This window comes from Pogona vitticeps, chromosome 2 (assembly GCF_051106095.1).
Source record: "Pogona vitticeps strain Pit_001003342236 chromosome 2, PviZW2.1, whole genome shotgun sequence".
Classification (NCBI taxonomy): domain Eukaryota; kingdom Metazoa; phylum Chordata; class Lepidosauria; order Squamata; family Agamidae; genus Pogona; species Pogona vitticeps.
The window spans coordinates 256,765,291-256,778,715 of record NC_135784.1 but is presented as its reverse complement, the minus strand read 5'-3'; the positions used below and the strand labels follow the sequence as shown (position 1 = coordinate 256,778,715).

At 42.3% G+C, this 13,425-nt stretch overlaps 1 protein-coding gene across 1 annotated transcript in view; it reads left to right on the top strand.

Moving 5' to 3' along the window:
- The window catches only part of KCNN2 (potassium calcium-activated channel subfamily N member 2), a 104,225-nt gene that overhangs the window by 36,603 nt on the left and 54,197 nt on the right, over positions 1-13,425 (top strand). The window lies entirely within an intron of this gene.

Here is a 13,425-nt window from a genome sequence, read left to right as displayed (position 1 = left end):
CATGATACTGGCAAATTAAACACTTCCTCTGCTTCATGAAGCGAGGGATGAGGAACTAAAAAGGGGACGGGGAATGAGGGGGATTTTTTTCTTTGTGCCTTTTCTTAAAGGTTGGGTTGAGCTCTTCCCTACAGCTCAATCCACTGCTGCGTACTGGCCAGTGGTAGATTTGACTGCATGAGGGTCCTTGACATGATCTTTAAAAGTCACAAAGAAAAAATTAAAGAAATCCCCTTCATTGCCCCCTCCTGTCTCCTCCCACTTCAGGGAGGAAGTTTTCACTTCTTAATATTTTTTTATAAGTGATGCAGCACATATGCACTGACCTAACGCAGTGTTAAACAATTACTTCCTCTGCCCCTCCACAGAGCAGAAGAAATGTCGCTTGAGATGTGTATGCCAGTTGAACACTGGACCTCTACCTAACCTTAAGGTACCCCTATTTAGCCCACACCAGCCCACTGCAAATGAACCCATGTAGACAAGCCCTTTATCAGCATCATCTGCATAAAGACTGGAACTGTTTCTCTTTCAGATTAAAACTCTCGCATTTCTTCCAGCTACTGTAGCCATATGGCTTTGCACCTGTGAGTCTGATTTGGATGTAAAAAGTTGAATTGGAATAAGTGTGGCTTCCCTGTCCATATCTAGCTTGCCTCTTAGTGCAGGATATCCTGGTGAAAGAAAAACATGCCCTGTTCTATAATGTTAGGAAGCAGTACATGTAAACTGGCTTTGAAAATTGATTCACATGTAAATAAATAAGATAGAGGACACTCCAAGCTTCTATGGCAAAGCCAGCCATAAAATCAGGTGAGATTGCTTGGGATCATAAGAATATAAACAATGGAGGGCTTTGGTGACATTATTCTAGAGGAGGGGTGGGCAAAGTGTGGCCTCCCAGTTGTGGCATCTCAATTGTTCTTGCACAACATCTGTATTAGCTAGCATAGCCAGTAGAAAAGAAGGCTGGGACCTTCGGTCCAGCAATATCTGTAGGATCAAAATTATGCACTTCTATCCTGGATTGATATTCAAAACAAGCTATGGTAAATAGATTATTTTCTAGAGTGACTTACCAGATCTAGAAAAGTTTTATTTGTGAATTAACAATGTGTACGTTACATAGGTAAACACTCTATTCAGGGCGATAGACGATAAGGTCTTGGAGTTCGTTTCTAGTCCAGTGAAGCAGTAATCCATTTTGGCATCAGGAAACTCTAGGATACATTTCATTATATTGGTTCCATTCAGTATTTCAAGAAACAGCAAAGAATGCCACTATCTTGTACCACTTTCTTCCCTCTAGGCTATGCAGCAAACCCCAGCACTCACTGACCTCCATTCTCTCAGGCTCTCCAATGATCACTGGGTCGTCTTAGAAAAAGCACTGGCATTATTTTCTTTCAAAATGTTAGCAAAAGCTTCCAATCAAAATGTTACCGTTTTTCTATCACCAACACTGCTTTGTGAGCAAATTTGGAGCTCATGTCCTTGTAGATTCAGGTTGTTTTTTTTTTAAAAAATGAGTGTGCAACCTGCTTTTAAGTGAATGTAATTAAGAACAGAATGAAAGAAAAACCATGGCCCAAGGATATTCTTTCTGTCCAATTTACAGCTATTGCAAAAAGTATTTTTAGCTTCTAGAGAACGATGTCTCAAATTCAGATTGTCTAAAAAAAAATTCCCCTTTTTATTGCACTCATAGGAGACACGTTGTGTGCCTCACGATAAGACGTAGGAAAGAATACTCATAAGAGACAAATTCCAAAACATTGTGAAAGACTAGCTGTACATCTGAACATAAGGTTAATGGGAGTCATGTGGTTAGAAGACAACTAACTGCTTTGCAAATGTACTTTTGTTCATATATTCAGGCTTTGGCTGATAAGAGACCTTCGAAAGACCGTAGCAACCCATCATCGCTTATAACTTTAAAAACCTGATATAGTTAAAGAAACTCTGTATACTAGCAGCGGAGGGGAGGAGCTACTATTCCTTTCCATTTCTGGTTCCAAATAAGTTTTGATTTCCTTGACTGTTTCATAGAGCTTCCAAATATTTCTGAAATTCAGTGAAAATGCTACTGAACAGCCATATAGCATGCATTTGATATCTGCCAAAATATACATTTATCAGTGCAGTACGTATAACTATCTATGATACAGCTTCTGATACATCCAATCTTGGTTGTTGATTGAGGAAGAAAATTCATTAAAATGCTTGTCTAAATAAAATATTTCAGCTTGTCCATGTGACCGAAATATTAGAAACGTAGGTTGTCCAAACCTTACTGAAGGCATTAGCAATAAAGAGTCTCATAAGAACATAAGAAGATCCCTGCTGGATCAGGCCAAGGGCCCATTTAGTCCCTCTCCCTGCATCTCACAATGGCCCCATTAGATGCCCCTGGAAGCACACGAGATAACTAGATACCTGTCTCCTGGTACCCCTCCCCTGCATCTGGCATTTGGAGGTACCTTCCTTTTAAGCCTGGAGATTATACATCCCCATCATGGGTTGTAACCTGCAATGGACTTTTCCTCCAGAAATCTGTCTGATCCCCTTTTAAAGGCATCTAGGCCAGATGCCATCACCACATCCTGCGGCAAGGAGTTCCACAGACTAACAACATGCTGGGTCAAGAAATATTTTCTTTTGTCTGTTCTCACTCTCCCAACTCATCCCAATTTGAGTGTATGTTCCCTGGTTCTAGTATTGCGTGAGAGGGAAAAGTGCTTCCCTCTATCCACTTTATTCATCCTGCATATTTTTATACGTCTCAACCATGTCCCCTCTCAAGCGCCTTTTCTCTCGACTAAAGAGTCCCATATGTTGTAGCCTTTCCTCATGGAGGTTCCCCAGACCAGTCATCCTTTTAGTCACTCTCTTCTGCACCTTTTCCACTTCCACTATGTCTTCTTTTGAGGTGCGGCATCCAGTACTGTACATAATACAGCGTTTTGAACAATTGCATTATCATGTTGGTTGTTTTATTTTCAGTCCCCTTTTTAATGATCCCTAGCATGGAATTGGCCTTCTTCACTGCAGCTGCACACTGGGTTGACACATTAATTGAGCTGTCCACCAGCTCACCAAGATTTCTTTTCTGATCCGAAACGTATTTGCCATTTTGCCTCCCATTCTCCCAGTTTGGAGAAATCTTTCTGGAGCTCCTCACAATCCCTTCTGGTCTTCACCATCCAGAAAAGTTTAGTGTCATCTGCAAACTTGGACACCTCACTGCTTGTCCCTGTCTCCAGGTCATTGATGAACAAGTTGAAAAGCACCGGTCCCACGACAGTTCCCCAGGGCACACAGCTTTTCATCGCTCTCTATTGTGAAAATTGCCCATTGACACCTACTCTCTGTTTCCTCATTCTCAACCAATTCTCAATCCATTAGCGGACCTGCCCTCTTATCCCCTGACTGTGGAGTTTGAGGAGGGACCATGTCAAATACCCTCTGAAAATCCAGATGGACAATATCCACTGATTCTCCCGCATCCACATGCCTGTTGACCTTTTCAGAGTATTCTCAAAGGTTTGTTAGGCAAGACTTACCCTTACAGAAGCCATGCTGATTTTCCCTCAGCAAGGCTTGTTCTTCTATGTTTTTTAAGATTTTACCTTGGATGAGGCTTTCCATCATCTTCCCTGAAACAGACATTAGGCTAACCAGCTTGTAGTTTCCTGGGCCATATCTCGTGCACCTTAAAAACCTAGAAGATTTTATTTATTAAGCATAATCTTATTAAGCATAATCTACTGTGGGGAGTGAAAGAATCCTGTCTCTGAAGCTCCACTCATCAGCAGGACCGGTCACTCTCATTAGTGCATGTGCACCAACACTGTCATCCACTATAGAAGTGAAAGACAAATTCTATGACGATCTGGCAGCTACTATCAAAAAAGTCCCTGAGAGAGAGGCACTGTTCATTCTTGGAGACTTTAATGCTAGAGTTGGTGCTGATCACAATTCTTGGCCCACTTGTCTAGGCCGTTTTGGCATTGGAAAGATGAACAAAAATGGCCAACGCTTGCTGGAGTTTTGCTGTTATCATGGTCTTTGTGTCAGCAACACATTCTTTAATACGAAGCTGCAACACAGAGTTTCCTGGAGATATCCAAGATCCAAGCATTGGCATCAGCTCGATCTGATCCTCCTTAGACGTTCTAACCTTTCTAGTATTACAATCACACGCAGTTACCACAGTGCTGATTGCGATACTGATCACTCCCTGGTGTATAGTAGAGTAAAACTGCGAACAAAGAGAGTGTATCACACGAAAAAGGAAGGAAGACCACGTATTGACATCATCAAGACTCGTGATCAAAGAAGAGTGAAGGAATTTGCCCAAGTACTTGAGGAAACCCTTCCAGGTCCGGCTAATGTAAATGCACCTGAACGATGGGAACATTTCAAGAATGCTGTGTATAACACCGCCTTGTCCACATTTGGCAAGAAGACCAAAAAGATGGCTGACTGGTTTGAAACCCATTCGGAGGGGTTAATGCCAGTCATCGAGGATAAGAGAAGAGCTCTAGCAGCATACAAAACCTGTGAGTACAACTTGCAAGCTCTTCGAGCTGCTCGTAGCCAAGTCCAACAGGCTGCTAGGAGATGCTCCAATGATTATTTGCTTCAGCTCTGCTCTCGGATACAGATAGCAGCGGACACAGGTAACATCAAAGGAATGTATGATGGTATCAAGCAGGCCTTAGGTCCAATACAGAAGAAATCTGCTCCCTTGAAGTCTGCTACAGGTGAGATCATCCAGGACCGAGCACGGCAGATGGAACGCTGGGTGCAGCACTACTCTGAGCTATATTCCAGAGAGAATGTAGTAACAGAAGAAGCATTAAATAACATTGAGTGCCTGCCTGTCTTGGAAGAGCTGGACAGCGAACCAACCTTAGCAGAAATAAATGTGGCCTTGGATTCCCTCGCCTCCGGCAAGGCACCTAGAAGGGACAACATCCCTGTTGAAGTGCTGAAATGCTGTAAGGAGATCAATACCACCGAACTGTATGAAGTCTTTTGTCTCTGCTGGAGGGAAGGTGGAGTATCACAGGACATGAAGGATGCAAACATCGTCACATTGTACAAGAACAAAGGAGACAGGGGCGACTGCAATAACTGCCATGGCATCTCTCTTCTTAGCGTTGTAGGGAAGCTGCTTGCCCGTGTTGTGCTGAAGAGGCTCCAGGTGCTTGCAGACAGAGTCTATCCAGAATTACAGTGTGGATTTCGAGCTAATAGATCCACCACTGACATGGTACTCTCCCTCCGACAGTTGCACGAGAAATGCAGGGAACAACAACAGCCACTCCTAGTGGTCTTCATAGACCTTACAAAAGCATTTGACTTGGTTAGCAGGGATGGCCTTTTTAAAATACTTCCCAAGATCGGATGTCCACCTCGTCTCCATCATCAGATCCTTCCATGAGGGAATGAAAGGCACTGTAGTTTTTGACGGCTCAACATCAGATCCCTTTGACATCCGAAGCGGAGTGAAACAGGGCTGTGTCCTCATGCCAACCCTTTTTGGGATCTTTTTTGCTGTCATGCTGAAGCATGCCTTTGGAACTGCAGCCGAAGGTGTCTATCTCCGGACTAGATCAGACGGAAAGCTCTTTAATCTCTCTAGATTGAGAGCGAAGACCAAAGTCCAACTGAAATGCATGCGGGACTTCCTCTTTGCAGATGATGCAGCCATTGTTGCCCACTCTGCTGAAGACCTCCAACAACTCATGAATCGTTTCAGCAAGGCCTGCCAAGACTTTGGACTAACGATCAGCCTAAAGAAAACACAAGTCATGGGCCAGGGCGTGGACTCACCTCCCTCTATCACTATCTCCACACAAGAATTGGAGGTTGTTCATGACTTTGTGTACCTTGGCTCAACCATCTTTGACACCCTATTTCTGGATGTCGAGCTGAGTAAACGCTTTGGCAAAGCAGCTACCATGTTCTCTAGACTCACAAAGAGAGTATGGCTCAATAAGAAGCTGACAACACATACCAAGATCCAGGTCTATAGAGCCTGTGTCCTGAGTACACTCCTGTACTGCAGTGAGTCCTGGACCCTTTGTGCACGGCAGGAGAGGAAGCTGAACACCTTCCATATGCGTTGCCTCTGACGGCACCTGGCAGGACAAAGTTCCAAACAGAGTAGTCCTAGAATGAGAAGGAATTTTCAGCATGTACACATTACTGAAACAGCGATGTCTACGTTGGCTTGAGCACATCGTGAGAATGGCTGATGGTCGGATTCCAAAGGATCTCCTGTGTGGAGAATTAGTGCAGGGAAATCACCCCAGAGGGAGACCACGGCTGCGATACAAGGATATCTGCAAGCGAGATCTGAAGGCCTTAGGAATAGACCTCAACAGATGGGAAACCCTGACATCTGAGCATTCAGCCTGGAGGCAGGCATTGTATCACAGCCTCTCCCAATATGAAGAGACCCTTATCCAGCAGGCTGAGGTGAAGAGGAAGTCACAAAAGCAGCAAAAGCAGGGAGCTGGACAGTGGTCAGATTGGATTTGTCTTCAGTGTGGAAGAGATTGTCACTCTTGAATCAGCCTTCTCAGGCACACTAGACGCTGTTCCAAGTCCTCCATACAGAGCACGTTACCATAGTCTTTCGAGACTGAAGGATGCCTAACTAAAATCTTTGGTAGACCACAGCCCAGTTTGTTAGATGCAAGTGGACTGAAGTCTGGGAAAGCTTACATCAAATAAAACTTGTTAGTTTTTAAGATGCTCCAATACTGTTATTTTTACCAATACACCACTTCCCTCTCTGGAAATTGAAGAAATCAGAGCAGGAAGAAGGATGAAATTGAAGCACAAGAAGAGAGTAGACCCCCCCTCAACATACATGTGACACATCGTTGTTCCCGTCCCATTATAGCTAGATAATCTTAAGACTTGCTTACTCAGTCTTCATCAAAGCAAGCATATAGGGTTTGTGGGGAGATGTGCCTTTCATAAACAGGTGCAACACCCACAAATAGATAAATTAGGATACGATTTATCCAGAAATTTTATTTTCTACATTTCCTGGTTTTCCTGGTTAAGCTAACCTAAATATTAAAAACTTGAATCTGGCACAAGTAAAAGTTTAAAGACATAAACTCCAAGGTAGTAAGTATTTCTGATAACTGATAAGTAGGAGAAGGTCCACCTGGATCAGATGACAAGCCTTTAAGTACTTAAGATGAACCAGTCTGGATCAGACCGATTGAAAGCAGGATATAAGGGCAATAGCTCCCTGCTGCTCATATGACCCATCCATTTGTATTTAAAGACTTATTGGTCGTAATAGTGAAGGTACAATATAGTTTTTATAGCTACTAACCATAGACAGCATTGTTCTCCATGAATTTGTCCAATCTTGTTTTAAACTCACCCAAGTTGAGATATTTTCTACATCTTATAGAAACAAATTCCATAGTTTAACTGTGTGTGAAGAAGTACTGTTATTAGGCAGAATCCCCAACTTTTATCTTCAGTGTGTTGCCCTGGCTTCCAGTGTTATGACACACAGAGAAGAATCCTTCCCTATCTATTTGCTTCACACTATGCATGATTCTTTAACCCTTATTTAATGTCTCCCCTTACCTGCCTTCTCCTCTCCCCAAACTAAGCAACTGCAACTGTTGTAATCTATGTAATGAGTTTTTCTTGTTGATGATTTTGCTTGCCTTTTTAAAATCTTTTCCAACTCTACCATATTCTTTTTGAACTGCACATAGTATTACAAATACTGTCCTGTATAAAAACAGTATGACATTGGCACCTATGCCTGCTCTTTTCTTTCCTAATGATTTCCAAAATGGATTTTTTCTTTTTCACAACAGCAATGCACTGTGTCAACATTTTCATCAAACTGTTCACCTCAACTATAAGGCATATTTCTTGCTCAGCCAGAACCACTGAAGGCCAAACTATTTGTTACAGAGTCCATCATTAGAAGCTCCCTCCCCCGAGACATGATTCAGGGAGCTCTTCATGACTGATTGATCAGACTTGCAAGATGAAATCTATGTTTATTTCTAGACAAAAAAATTACAAAAACTGTATTCTCGAAGGCTTTCATGGCCAGGATTTGATGGCTGTTGTGGGTTTTTCGGGCTGTGCCACAGACAGAGTTCTGACTCCTGTCCTCTGAAGAATGCCGGCCACAGAGACTGGTGAAACGTTAGGAAAAACAACCTTCAGAACACGGCCAAAGAGCCCGAAAAACCCACAACAGCTAATTTGAAAACTGTTAATATAATGATAATCATATGCCATCAACTCAATTCTGACTTATGGCAACCCTTTCCAGAATTTTCTAGGTAGATAATACTCAGATGTAATTTACCATTCCTTTTTTCTGGGGGTGCCCTGGGGCTATGAAACTCACCCAAGGCCACACAGTCTGACTTTTGTACTTGTAGGACATAACGGTCCCAAACTCTGGCTCTCAGCCAGATACCTAATCTATTCTGTTATTCAGTCACCTTTGCCAACTATGGAAGTGAAAAATTCAGGTATTTTCTGGACTTGACAGACTTCTCCTTCTAATTATGTACCGTCTACAATGTATAAATTGATCCTGACACCCCATACAGTATATCTATCTATCTGGTTAGAATTTTTTGTGTAACATTACATCTCCTACCATGTTACTGAGCTGCAGGTTCTGTTTTAAGACCTATTCAGAAAGATGCTCTTGATGCTCTTTTCTGATTCTTTCTGTTTTAAATAGCCTAACAATTTGGTGTCACACGCAGAAGAGACACTAGCACTCCGGCAGATGGCACACCACTAGATAGACAAATAGCCAGATTCTGTATGTGGCAGGTTTATAGTTTTATAGGCAGTTTTATAAGTGTGATGCTGCCATATGTAATAAGAACTGTAAGTTGATTGTGACTGCTGTCCACCTCTTCAGAAATGCTGCTTGATTTAGACTTTGAGCCTCTAGTTTCAGAGAAAGAGTGACTCTGTTGATCATAGACATGATAATGCATCATTTGATCACCCAAGCTATGGCTCTTGTTCCCCAGGCCCAGGTAGCTCTGGGAAAACATTATCGGTGACTCTAACCAAAGGATTTTTCAAATGATAAATAGATAACAGTTGAGCTGTAATGCACCGTCTGCTGATTTTTTTAAAAAAAGAAAATAGCAGTACCCCAAATTCATTTTTCTTTTTCCATTGCATCCCAACATGTTGCATTTTCCTTTTCCATTGCAATTCAAAGACATTACATACATATGTACACACAAATGTATGTATATTTATATCTCTGTGACCATTCATTCATTCATTCATTCATTCATTCATTCATTCATTCATTCATTCATTCATTCATTCATTCATTCGATTTTTGCCCCACCCGTCTAGACAATGTCTACTTGGGGTGGTTTACATAGATAAAAGCACATCAAAATAACATATATAAATAACCATCCATTAGTAAGATATGTATGCAAACATGCACACATGTGTGTGCGTGTGTGTGTTGTATCTGCCAATGGGGGGGGTGCGGGGGAACCCACTGCAGTAATGCTAATTTGTTTGGCACTATACACTATGGCCTAAATCCAGTTGCAGGACCCAGCTAATGTAGAGCCATTGGCTGGAATCCTGTTGTGCAACTTTATGACATGCAACTTGAATGATATCATTAACTACAGCCATTGGGGGAACTGAACATTTTTATTTCCACTTCTCAGGTTCTAGGAATCCCTATGGAATCCCTTTGATCCTGGGGAAGCCTTTGGGAAGCCACAGAATGACAGGGGAGGGAGGGAGGGACCCACCAATGCCTGAAAATCACCATCATATTGTTAAGCGTTAAAGGGTCCCCAACCACCCATTCCATGGCTCCAAAAGGCTTGGCAGGATAAAAGGGATCTCTAGGGATCCCTGGAATGTTTGGGGAAGCAAGGACTGTTTACTTCCCTCAAAACAACTGTGGTTGATGACATCATCTGAGTTGCATGTGCAAAGTTGTGCAAAAAGACACCAGTCAGTGGATGTCACTGACTTACTCAGCAAATGACTGAATGGGTCTGCTTTAGCAGGGACGAGTACTTGGATTTTGTCCACTAAAGTTAATTCTGTTGCTTCTTGTTCAAACAAACAACTGGACATACCTTATGTGCAGCAATTCAAGAAACCTAGACTGAAATATATTTGCTAACAATGACATCTGCTATGAATACTATTTCTCTGTTCTCTCAGCTCATTGCATATCTAAGAACTAATAGCTGCAGACCTGCCGTTATAATTAGTCTGGCACATCTGCTTATTATAAAGAGATTCATAACATGACTGCTTTTATTCCCTCTTCCCACTTATGCAATAGGCTACGTAAACGGAGAGAAAAATACCTTATCATAAAATAACTCCTCTTACCACACAAATACCCAGCCCAGATGATACAGTGAGGAATTCACAGAACATACTTTAACAGTGTTGATAGCAAGAAAGGTTTTGCAATAGGAATAATCTGTAATTCTATCCTATCCATAAAATTTGGGTGAAAACAATGTGAGAACTGTGAACCCAGCCATATGTTGGCTAAACCAAAAGTCATTTGGAAATTCCACTGGCTTTAAGATCATAGAATCATAGAATAATTGAGTTGGGAGGGGCCTATAAGGCCATCGAGTCCAACCCCTGGCTCAATGTGGGAATCCAAATCAAAGCAGGTCTGACAGATGGTTGTCCGATTTTTGCTTGAATGCCTCCAGCATTGGAGGGCTCACCATCTCTCACGGTAATTGCTTCCATTGTCATACTTCTCTAACCGTTAAGAAGAATTTCCTGATATTCAGCCAAAATCTGGCTTCCTGTAGGTTGAGCCCATTATTATATGTCCTGCACTCAAGAACAGATCCTGCCCCTCCTCTGTATTTGAAAAGTGCTATCATATCTCCCCTCAGTATTTTATCAAGGCTAAACGTGTCCAGTTCCCTCACTCTTTCCTCATAGAGCTTGGTTTCCAGTCCCTTGATCATCCTTGTTGCCTTCCTCTGAACTTGCTCCAGTCTGTTGCCATCCTCCTTAAAGTGTGGTGTCCAGAACTGGACACAGTACTCTACATTAGGCCTAACCACTGCTGAATAGAGGGGGACTAGTACCTCATGGGATTTGGAGATTATACTTCTGTTAATGCTTCCTAAAATAATATCTGCGTTTAGCAGCCACACCACATTGTTGGCTCACATTCAGCGTTTAATCTACAATAACTCCAAGATCCTTCTCACTTATAATATTGCTGAGACTATGGATAATACTGTAATCCAACATTCTATGTGTGTGTTATATGCTGCCTAACCACTTTCATTTTATGAATTAATGATTTCTAAAAGGTCCTATCACTAACAGCTCTGTTGAGGTCTTGTAGACCAGTGGTTGTCAACCTTGGGCCTCCAGAGGTTATTGAACTACAACTTCCAGAAGCCTTCACCACCACTTCTGCTGGCCAGGATTTCTGGGAATTGAAGTCCAAGAACATCTGGAGGCCCAAGGTTGGGGACCACTGTTGTAGACTAAGGGCTGGGGCTTCCACTATTGAATAAAAAATTCTATAGAGGACTAGAATTAGCCACCTAGAGTGGTCTTTTAGTTCAGATGGGCGGGGTATAAATAAAATAAAATAAAATAAAATAAAATAAATAGAATAGCTCTCTATACTGGCTCATGTGCCTTCACTTCCAATAATTTTTCATTTTGTGTATGTGTGTGGGGGGGTGTTTTATGCTGTCAAATTGGACTTAGAGTGACTGTAATCGCTTTCAAGGTAACTGAAATATTTATGGAGTGGTTTTACCAGTTCTAGCCCCCCCCCCGCCCCTGTAAGATTCCATGGCCAAATTGGGACTTGAACCCTGTTCTCCAGAGTCCTAGTCTGTCAGTCTATCCACTACACCACCCTGGATAAAAATGCTTGGATCCTTAGATTGGTTTTATGGACCACTGTAATGGAACTAAATGTGCTCATTATGACTGCATAACGTAATGGTTACAAATCAAGATGATGATAAACCGATTACAGCAGCCATTGCTAGTAGCTGCAGAGTGATTATTAGTCTGATCATAAATGTGGCAAAGTTAGAAGGGGTTAAATGAATTGCTGTAGTCAAATCAAAATGAAGTGTAGTATGTATAATTCTGAAAGTGCCACGGTAATGGTTTGGCTGTGTTGCTAAATTGCTTTTTGCCAGCAATCTCATCTGTTGTCTCTGGAGACATACCATCCTGGCATCTTTAATAATCCCACATAGTTCCTCACAATAGATATAAATGTTGATTCCTTTCCAAAGATGAGAGCAGAGGCCTTTTAGGGTTGCAACTAGAGATGGGGGTATTCGGTGGAGATAATCAGAGTTCGGCCCCACAGGGCCAGACGGTCCACTCACCAATGCACATGCTGCAGGGACCATGCTCTGGTCCTATCGCTCCAGAGATCAGGATTGCCGAGCCACTCTTGGCAGGAGGCAGGACGACAAGCCTCTCTGCCAGGTCGAAGAGTGGCTTGGTGATCGCGATCTCCGACGTGATAGAATGGGCACACGGATTCTGTGGCATTAGTGCATCAGTGAGTGGACCATCTGGCCCCATGGGGCCAGACCCTTGTTATTGCCACCTGTGTGGAGGTATTTGTATACGAACACCACCATCTCTAGTTACAACTCTCAGAATGGACTGGCTACACTATCTGGGATAATCTGGGAGCTGTGGTCCAGAAAGCAAACTTTCCCTGTCTCTGTTTCTACCACAGCATGGTAAAAAGACTGCTTGTGGCAAGCCTTTTCATGGTTCATGCAAGCAAAATCTGGTAACATGAACCTCAGTGTTGAGATTGTTTAGGAATTACTGGTAATCTCTGTGTAAGCATAGTTACCCTACATCTCAGTAGTTCCTCTCCCTCTCCCTACTGAGCTTTACTTCATTGTAATGTTGCAGTCAATGGCAGATTCCAGAGCTGGCTAGAATACCAATTTCCTGAGAATGTTTTAGCATGGGAATTGTAAGACTTAAAATTTCAAATCACAGGTAAGAAATGATATTTTGCATTTTTCTTCCTTCCTTCCATTTTAACATTCCTCCAAGAAATTTGGTGTGACAACAGAGATCTCCTTTCCTCCTTTGATTTAGAATAATTGGGACATCTTCAGAACAGCCCTGTGAGGTTAGTTACGGTGAGAGAAAATTACTTGCCCGAAATCACCCACTGAATTTCCGAGCGTGACAGAATTTGAACATCTCTGAATCTCTCTGATTATAATCCAGTGTTTTAGCCACCAGATCACAATGGCATTACCAGCAGGTTGCTTCAGAAGTACAGTTATGCTGTGTGTAAGTGATAGGAGTGCTGAAATGCAGTTTCCTGCTGAGAGGTTTAATTGACCTTCA